The sequence below is a fragment of the Mus musculus genome, chromosome X, assembly GCF_000001635.26.
Source record: "Mus musculus strain C57BL/6J chromosome X, GRCm38.p6 C57BL/6J".
NCBI lineage: Eukaryota > Metazoa > Chordata > Mammalia > Rodentia > Muridae > Mus > Mus musculus.
The window spans coordinates 77,455,663-77,464,825 of record NC_000086.7 but is presented as its reverse complement, the minus strand read 5'-3'; the positions used below and the strand labels follow the sequence as shown (position 1 = coordinate 77,464,825).

Here is a 9,163-nt window from a genome sequence, read left to right as displayed (position 1 = left end):
GCCCTTCTCTGAGACTGCAGGGATACAAATGCTGCTTCTGAACTCTCACTGAATAATTAATTTCTGTTTTAAATAATGTATCAACCTTGGCCTGTATAATTGCTTGAAGCAAAGAATTAATTTGGTTGGATTCTTTTCTCTTTATTTGCTTTGATCGAGGACTGGGCATGGTGGAGGGATACAAAGTTGACCTACCTACCTCTAACTGGGATTTCACCCCAGTAACACCTAATCAAGTGTGGCAACAGGTCCTCCTGTTTCTGCTCCTGCCCTGGATAATACAAACTGTGTTCTCAACTCCATCCTCCAATTCCTTCTTCAGAAATGGCTCATTGCTACAGGATATCTGGTGGTAAGATCCAGACAATTTGCAGATAATTGAAATGGGGGGAAGGTAGATAGATATGGCCCAGTGGTGGATCCCAGGAGTGCAAAGCCATGGAGTTGGTCCTCAGCTTGCAAAAACCAATCCCAAATCCTCAGTTTAGAGCAGAGGAGTATGAAATGCAAGTAACTTACTGTCTGGTTTTTATAAATAAAACTTTATTGATGTCTACTCATGCTCATTTGTATAACATATTACCTGTGTTGGCTTTAAGCTACTGGGGCAGATTTAGGTAGGTGAGACACAGGCTGCATATGCAACAAACAAGAGAATGAATATACAATAACCCTTCTCTGCTGTTTGAGTGTGACTGCTCCTATGTCTGAATGTGTGCATGCTATGGGACATGTGTGGCGATCAGGTGTCAGGTTTTTGTTTGTTTTGGGGGGGGGGAGTTGTTTGTTGTTTTGTTCTGAGACAAGGTCTCTCTACTTAGCTATGTCTTTCCTGGAACTCACTATGTAGACTACGCTGGCCTAGCATCCAGAAATCTCTGCCTAATCTACTGGGATTAAAGGTGTATGCTGGGTGTCAGTTCTTGACATCCATCTTTTGAGGCAAGATCTCTTATTGTTCACCACTGTGTATGTCAGGCTAGCTGGCATGTGAGTTTCCAAGATTTCATCCATCTCTTTCTAACACAGGATATCTGGAATTGTAGATGCTCCTGACACCATATTTAGCTTTTATGTGGGTTCTGAGGCTCTAAACTCAGATACTCTTGCTGAGGAACAAGTGCTATACCCATCTCTCTAGCATTGCTTCTGCTATGCTAGAAACCTTTATACAGAAGGTTTGTAAAATCCTATTTTAAATTGCTATTCAATCAGGTGTCATTTCCAAGTTAGGGCTGTGGAAGTATGCATGGAGAGAAAAGAATGCTTTTCTTTGTTCACTGCTATCTAAGGGTGAGTAGTGCGGGCAAAGAAATAAAGACAGCTGGCCAAAGCCTTCCAATCCCACCTGGACTCTGAACCTTTGATTATTTACAGTGAGGATCAGGTCCTGCAAGAATTAAATTTTCAATTGAATCAAGGTTGGAGTTAGAAGCAGGTTTAAGCCCACACTCCCTGACTCCCATTGTCTGTGGTATGCCTGGAACCTGCCATTTCCGTAGCTAATAAAAAGTAATCATTTTTGCTTCCCTAATGTTTTTTATTCGTTTTGAGACAAGATTTCTCTAACAGCCTGACTGTCCTGGAACTCACTCTGTAGACCAGGCTGGTCTCAAACTCAGAGATCAACCTATCTCTGCCTTTCTAGTGCACCACCACCACCTGGCTCCCTCCTGGGTTTTTAGAGACCCCCACCTCCTCCGTGGAGCTAAATGATATTCGTTTATTTTACTTATTGTTTGTAAACAAGCCATGGTGACTTTTAACTTTTGATCTTTCTGCTTCCACTTCCTGAGTGTTAGGATTACAGGTGTGTGCTGTTTTGCCCAGTTTTATTAGGTACTAGGGATAGAAGATATGGCTATGTCCATGCTTAGCAAATACTCTACCAGCTGAGCTACATCCTCAGCTCTGTAAATGTTTTGTTTCTTACGAATAATTCTATGCAATGTCTTTATCTTGCAAGATCCGTGACCACATTTTCATGGTAATGCATTGTGGCCTTACCTCCACCTTTAGGAACTTTGTTTGGGTTTTATATTTTAAGGTTTTTGTTGTTTGTTTGTTTGTTTTTGAGCCAGGGTCTCAGGGTCTCAGTAGCGCTGGTTAGCCTAGATCTCTCTATGTGGAACAGGCAGTCCTCAGACTCACAAAGATCCTACCTCTGCATTCCAAAAGCTAGGCATAAAGGCAGGCACCACCATGCCTGGCTCCATCTCTTGTTTTGATAGTATCTTACCACATAGCCTAGGCTGACCTTAAACTCCCAATCCTGCCTCAGCAGCTTAAGTGCTAGGATTGCAAGCATGTACCACCATCCAGCTTCTTTTTCTACTCTATAATAATTTCATTTAAAATATTCGTTTAAAAAATTAGTATTTGAACTATGGAGATGGTTCAGTGGGTAAAAGTGTAAGTGATCAGGTTCCCAGTATCCCCTTCAAGTGCATATAGTCAATGACCTAACTTCCTCCCACCAGCCTCTATCTACCTCTGGAATATTTGGCTATTTCCCAATAGCACCCAGTCTGGGCTGTCTAAATATAAGGCTTTGAGAGGACATTTCAGAGCTAATCTCTAGCACTTTACAACTTGGTGCTTTTGACATAGGATTGGGAAGTCTTGTGATGTGCTTTGTCCTCCTTGGTACTTGTGATTAACAGAAAAGCAAGCTTGGTATATATCTGAAAATTCTCGAGGACTTCTTTGTAAGAATGCCTTCCAATGGCTAATACTGTAGCTGGAGGCCTGGGTCACAAAACTAATGTCTCCCCCTTCTTAGAGCAGTCTACTGAGTATACAGTGTGGGCATGCATTAGGGTTTTGACAGTCACCGAACAAAAAGAAGGGAAAGGCTGAGATAGATGGTCCAAGTCAACCACTCTTCCCTAGTTTAAGAAAGGACATCAAGAAATTGTGCCTTCTTTTTTTGGGGGGCGGGGAGGAGCTCGAGTCAGGGTTTCACTGTATAGCCCTGGCTGTCCTGGAACTCACTCTGTAAACCAGGCTGGCCTCGAACTCAGAAATCTGCCTGCCCCTGCCTCCCGAGTCCTGAGATTAAAGGCGTGCACCACCATGCCCATCTCATTGTTGTGCTTTGGGCTATACAGAGAAAGCCTGTCTCGAAAAAACAAACAAACAAACAAAAAGAACCGGAGATGATGTGCCTAAACTCTGAGCAGCAAAGCAGGACAAAGAGAAGGTGCTTCCTAAGCACCTTCTGAAACCAAGCTGGGTTTGTTTTTTTTTTTTTTTATCATTTATCTATTATATATGATACTGACTTTCCCATCTGTTATAATAGAAGCTAACCATGCTTAGGAAGAAAAAACTCTATGAGAGATACTAAGCGAGTAATTTCATCTCTAAGCTTGTACATTAAGTTTTAATGTCAACAGCGAATAATTCTGACATTCAAATTTCATTTGCACTCCTAGAAAGATATATCTTCCCTGCAGGGGCTGCGATCTTTTTTTCCCACAGTGACAAATGATGTCTGTAAGATTTTCTTCCAAAACTCATTTATTCTATACGATGGAGAAGGCCATAATGAATTTGCAGGGGGAACTGAAACAGCCTCCCCCCCTTGTAAGAGATAAAGATGGAGATGTATGGAAGGAGAAGAGGGTCTAGGGAGATGGCTCAGTAAGAAGCAGTACTTGCTTTGGAAGGATTAGGACTTGAGTTCAAATCCTCAGCATTTGGCCTATATTTGACCTGGACTCAGAAAGGTGATTTCCACTTACCTGGATATATAAACCACATTTAAGGGTAGGTCTCATCAAAAGTAAATGGCCATCACACAAAGAACTTGAAGGTGGTTTTGGAGATTTTTTTCTTTTCTTCATAATGCTTTGTCTGGGCTTCCCCCTCCCCCTTACAAGTTGTTTTCTTATATATTATGGTGTCCAATTTTGCGTTTTATGCCCCCCCCCTCTCTCTCTCTCTGTGTGTGTGTGTGTGTGTGTGTGCACATGCACGCACATTTCTTGTACTCTTTTGTTGTTTCTTCCCCTGCCCCCTTTTTTTGTTTAGTTGTCCTTTTTTATTGACCTGTCTGCTTTCTTAAGGGAAAAAAAGTGTGGATTTGGAAGGGTAGGAAACTGGGATTATCTGGGAGGATATGAGGGATGAGGAGTCATGATCAGGATATAATATAAGAAAATAATTTATTTTTAATAAAATAATTGAAAAAAAACTAGCACCCATTTTAACAGCAGCATGTGGCTGGGTTATCCAATACCTGTAACTCAAGAGCTAAGAGGTAGGAGAGGATGTGTGGGGCCTGACGTCTGCCAGTCTTGTACCAGGTTCAGGCAGAGATCCTATCTCAAAGGGATAATGGGAAGAATGATAGAATAGGACATCAAGCATTCTCTCCTGATCTCTGAAAACACACTTGGGTACATACACTAACACACAAAAAAATGTCAAATATACAGCACTCTCTATCACTCTTTCTCACTCATACATTCACACACACACACACACACACACACACACACACACACACCATGCACACATATATGCATTCACTATGCATACACACATGCACGCACATTTACATACACCATAATGTGCTCCCATGTATCATACTCAGACTTATACACATACAGATACACCATACACATACACAAAACATATGCATGCTCACATACAACATATACACTGAAGAAGGAAAGAAAGAGTAAAAGAAAAAAAGAAGGAAGGAAAGAAAGAGAAAGAAAGAAAGAAGCAAAGGAAGGAAGGAAGGAAGGAAAGAAAGAAAGAAAGAAAGAAAGAAAGAAAGAAAGAAAGAAAGAAAGAAAGAGAAAAAGAAGCAGAGAGCTTTCTCTCCCTTCTCCAGTGAGGATCAATATTTAATCTTTTCTGCCTGAGAACTCTAGCCCAGCTAATCAGGTGACAGAGACTGCAATGTGGCAATCCATGCTTACTCTCTATTGTTCTTCTTTTTTTTTAGATGAAGATATTTTCAGCAGGGTAGATGTCTCTTTGTACAAAAAATGATTTAACAGTGACATTATTACATTTGTGAACCAAGTAGAAATAAATGCCTCTTCTCAGAAATTCTTCTCCATGCATATATGTGTAATGGGGCTGCGTGAGAGTAGATGTTCTGTGTGTGGAGGTCAGAAGACAATTTGCAGGAATCTCTTCCCTCCTTCCATGGTATGATCAGAGGTTCAAACTCAGAGTCTCAGGGTTAGTAGCAGGCACCCTTACTCCCAATCTATCACACAGCCACTCTCCTTCTCCTTTTTAAATACCTCTTAATTGTATGTAATTTGGTGCCTGTAAGTTGCCATCACATATTCCCATGGGTTCATCAAAGCTCATTTTAGAACTTAGGAGAAAAATGTCTATGAACAACTGCAGAAGAAAATAAGTTAAATAGCTCTCAAACTACCTTGTACAATTAGAGTTTGTGGGTGAGTGCATGTGTGCGTGTACCCATGTGTGTATGTGTATGTGAAGGGCAGAAAGCAACCTCGGGTGTCATTCATTCCCCAGGAGCATCCACTTTGTGTTTTGAGACAGTCTCTCACTGAGACCTGGAGCTTACCAATTATGCTGGGTTGGTGTGAAACCAATTCCCCAGGGATCCCATTCTCTCTGTCTCTCCAGTGCTGGGTTACAAGCATGTACCATGATGCTGGACATTTTAGTTGGCTGCTGAGAGTAGAACTCTGGTCCTCATGCTTGAGCAGCAAGTAGTTTACTGAATGAAGTATCTCCATGGCCCTTAATTATAGCTATTTAAAATATTAATCAACTGATCTTGAAGATAAAAATCTAGGTTTGGGTTTTTTGGTTTTTTGGTTTTTGTTTTCTGAAAATACTTCTGAGACCTGGTTTGAGCACAGTGGTTTATGTGTGATATAACCCCAAGATTCCCCCAGAAGACAGTGTAGAGGGGAGGCAGTGATGAAGGGGGTGTTGCAAAGCTGTGACTGCTGTGGTTAGCTATATGCTTAGTCTTTCTGGGGTCCTCTTAGAAAAGGCATAGGACTCAACTGGCAGCTATTCTAGTGGAAAACAGTGACCTGGGCTATTGATACTCTGCTCCCAGGAACTGTTTGCTCAGTGTGCTTTGCAAGAACCCAGATCTTTTGTCCTATGGCTGTTGGGCACACATTTTAGCATGCTCCTTCGGTGTGAAAGATGAGTGGAGAAGAAATATTGACAGAACTCAAGAGCATCCACTGCAGCACAGACTGTTTGCAGAAGAGCGATGAGCAGGGAATACTTCCTTGTGGCTTTTTCAGGGCACAGATGATCAATGTTTTGAGGGGTAAAAGTTAAAACTGGAGTTGCAACAGAAACAGCAGGATGTAGTGGTATATACTAATAATCCCAGCACTCATGAGGCAGAGGCAGGAAGATCATACAAATGTAGCAAGACTTGCTTTTAAAAACCAAAGAGCTAGGAATGTGGCTCAACAGTATGGCACTTGACATGCATATGCAAGGCCTTGGATTCAGACAAAAGGAAGGAAAAGTCAAAATAGAAAATGAATATGTATTGACAGGACTGCCTATGTGATTACAGAGTCCAACCACAAATACAAATTCAGAGTCTCTTGTTCAAAGAATAGGAAACAATGTGAGGTACACAGACCAGGTGGGTGACAACCTCAAGTCTGCCACACACACACAGCAAATTGAACTTGGAATGTGCCTGTGGAGTGTGCACCTGCACTGGAAGGTGAGAGAGCCTGGTCTTGTTTAGTGGGTGTCTTTCCAAGATTTGTGCTAGGGTTTCTTAAAAGGGTAAACTGAGTCCTTATATGTTAGCTGCTCATTTACCATAGGACTTGACTACTCTACTCTTGGAATGCTCAGATGATATAGAAGACTGGGCAAACTTGTTCTATCAACAGCTGGGTAGAAAATGTGTTCATCTTTGTAGCCTGACAGGCTTCTGTGCCATCTGTATCACTTGCAGACAGTTTATAAACAATAAAGCCTATCTGTGTTCTGATTCTAATATAATTTTTCTTAAGGTTGAAGATGCTGGCATGCCATATAATTTTTCGTGTGTCATGAAATTACTTTCTTCTCCTTTTTCTTTCTTTTTTTTAATAAAAAAATTGTATTTACTTAGAAGCATTCAGAATGTCAACAAAACAGCCACAATTTTTTTTTTGCAATTACAGAGTGGTATTCAGTTAACAGAACAATTATCTTTGTATAAGCTGCATCAGAGACAACTGAAGATGAAAAAAATAAAACCCAAAAATAAAACCAAAAGAAAAAAAAACAAAAAAACCAAACTACTGTCCCCATATATAACTAATTTGTGCTGTGCACCAACAAGAACCTGCTTTAAATTTCCATGCCAATTTACAACCCTCAGACTGTACCAGGCAATGTTAGCGGCTATTGAAAATACCACCAGGACAGGGCTATCTAAAGACACATTCGGTAGTGTGTTAACTATACAAAAAAAAAAAAAAAAAAAAAAAAAGACACTGTACAGTTTAAAAACAAATCTTACACAGCCTTACATTTCAATTTATATTCTGTAAAAGGAGTGAGTTGTGTACAGGGGGGTTAAATGCTTTATAGACAAGAAAAAAACTGGGCTAGAACCAACTTATTCATCATCATCATCTTCTTCATCTTTGTCTTCCTCTTCTTCCTCCTCTTCCTCATCCTCTTCATCTTCCTCATCATCTTCCTCTTCCTTCTTTTTCTTGCTCTTTTCAGCCTTGACCACCCCCTTTTTCGCTGCATCAGGTTTTCCTTTAGCTCTGTAGGCAGCAATATCCTTCTCGTACTTCTCCTTCAGCTTGGCAGCTTTCTTCTCATAGGGCTGCTTGTCATCTGCTGCAGTGTTGTTCCACATCTCTCCTAGTTTCTTTGCAACATCACCAATGGATAAGCCAGGATGCTCGCCTTTGATTTTGGGGCGGTACTCAGAACAGAACAAGAAGAAGGCCGAAGGAGGCCTCTTGGGTGTATTGGGGTCCTTGAACTTCTTTTTGGTCTCCCCTTTGGGGGGTGTAGGTTTTCATTTCTCTTTCATAACGAGCCTTTTCAGCCTTTGCCATATCTTCAAATTTCCCCTTTTCTTTAGCAGACATGGTCTTCCACCTCTCTGAGCACTTCTTGGAGAGCTCTGAGAAGTTGACAGAAGCATCTGGGTGCTTCTTCTTGTGCTCCTCCCGGCAAGTTTGCACAAAGAATGCATATGAGGACATTTTGCCTCTCGGCTTCTTAGGATCTCCTTTGCCCATGTTTAGTTGATTTTCCTCCGCGAGGCACAGAGTCGCCCAGTGCCCGTCCGGCTTGCGCTTGCCCCGGCGCTGTCTCTATGGAGCTCAATGTACTGCAATGGCTGTCTCTTCTCTTTTTTCTTAAGACAAGAGTCTCTCACTTAAAGCTCAAGCTGACCTTAAAGTTTTCATTTTCCTGTCTCAGCCTGTCAAGTGATGGGGATTATATCTCCATAACACCATTCTCAGCTTCCTTTGGTGTCTTTGTTTTGAGTTGAAGTCTCATGTATGGCAGACTGGTATCACATGTATGGCAGGCTAGCCTTGGACTAGCTATCTAGCCAAGGATAATCTTCAACTTCTGATCTTCCAACTTCCACCTCCCAATTTCTGAATTTCCATGGGAGAGCCGCCACATTTAGTTTATGCAGTGCTGGGTGGGAATTGAACCCAAAGACTCCAGCATGTTATCCAATTGAGGCGTATCTGCACCTTCCTTCTGCTTAAAAAAATAAAATTATGTATATTTGCATGTGTGTGTGTATTAGTATGTGCACATGAGTCCAAGTGACCACAGAGGCCAGAAAAGAGTGTCCTCAGGAGCTGGAGTTACAGGCAGTTATGAGCTACTGATGTGGGTACTGGTAACTGAGCTCAGATTTTCTGCAAGAACTGTACATGCTCTGAACTGTTGAGCCATCTCTCCAAACACTGATTTGATTTTATTTTGTTTGAGAGAGAGAGAGAGAGAGAGAGAGAGGGAGAGGGAGAGGGAGAGGGAGAGAGAGGGAGAGGGAGAGAATTCAAGGCCAAGGATGGTCTTAAATTCACTATAAAGTGACCTGAACTCCTGATCCTTCTGCCTCTGCTTCCTAAGTATTGGGATTATAGGCATGTACCACCATGCCCAGGTCCCTTCTGTGTAGCTCTGGCTGTCCTGGAAC

The 9,163-nt window shown here is 41.6% G+C and overlaps 1 pseudogene; it reads right to left on the bottom strand.

Annotated features, from left to right (window-relative positions):
• Positions 1–7,597: 7,597 nt before the first annotated feature.
• Gm5937 lies at positions 7,598–8,343 on the bottom strand (annotated as a pseudogene).
• Positions 8,344–9,163: the final 820 nt, after the last annotated feature.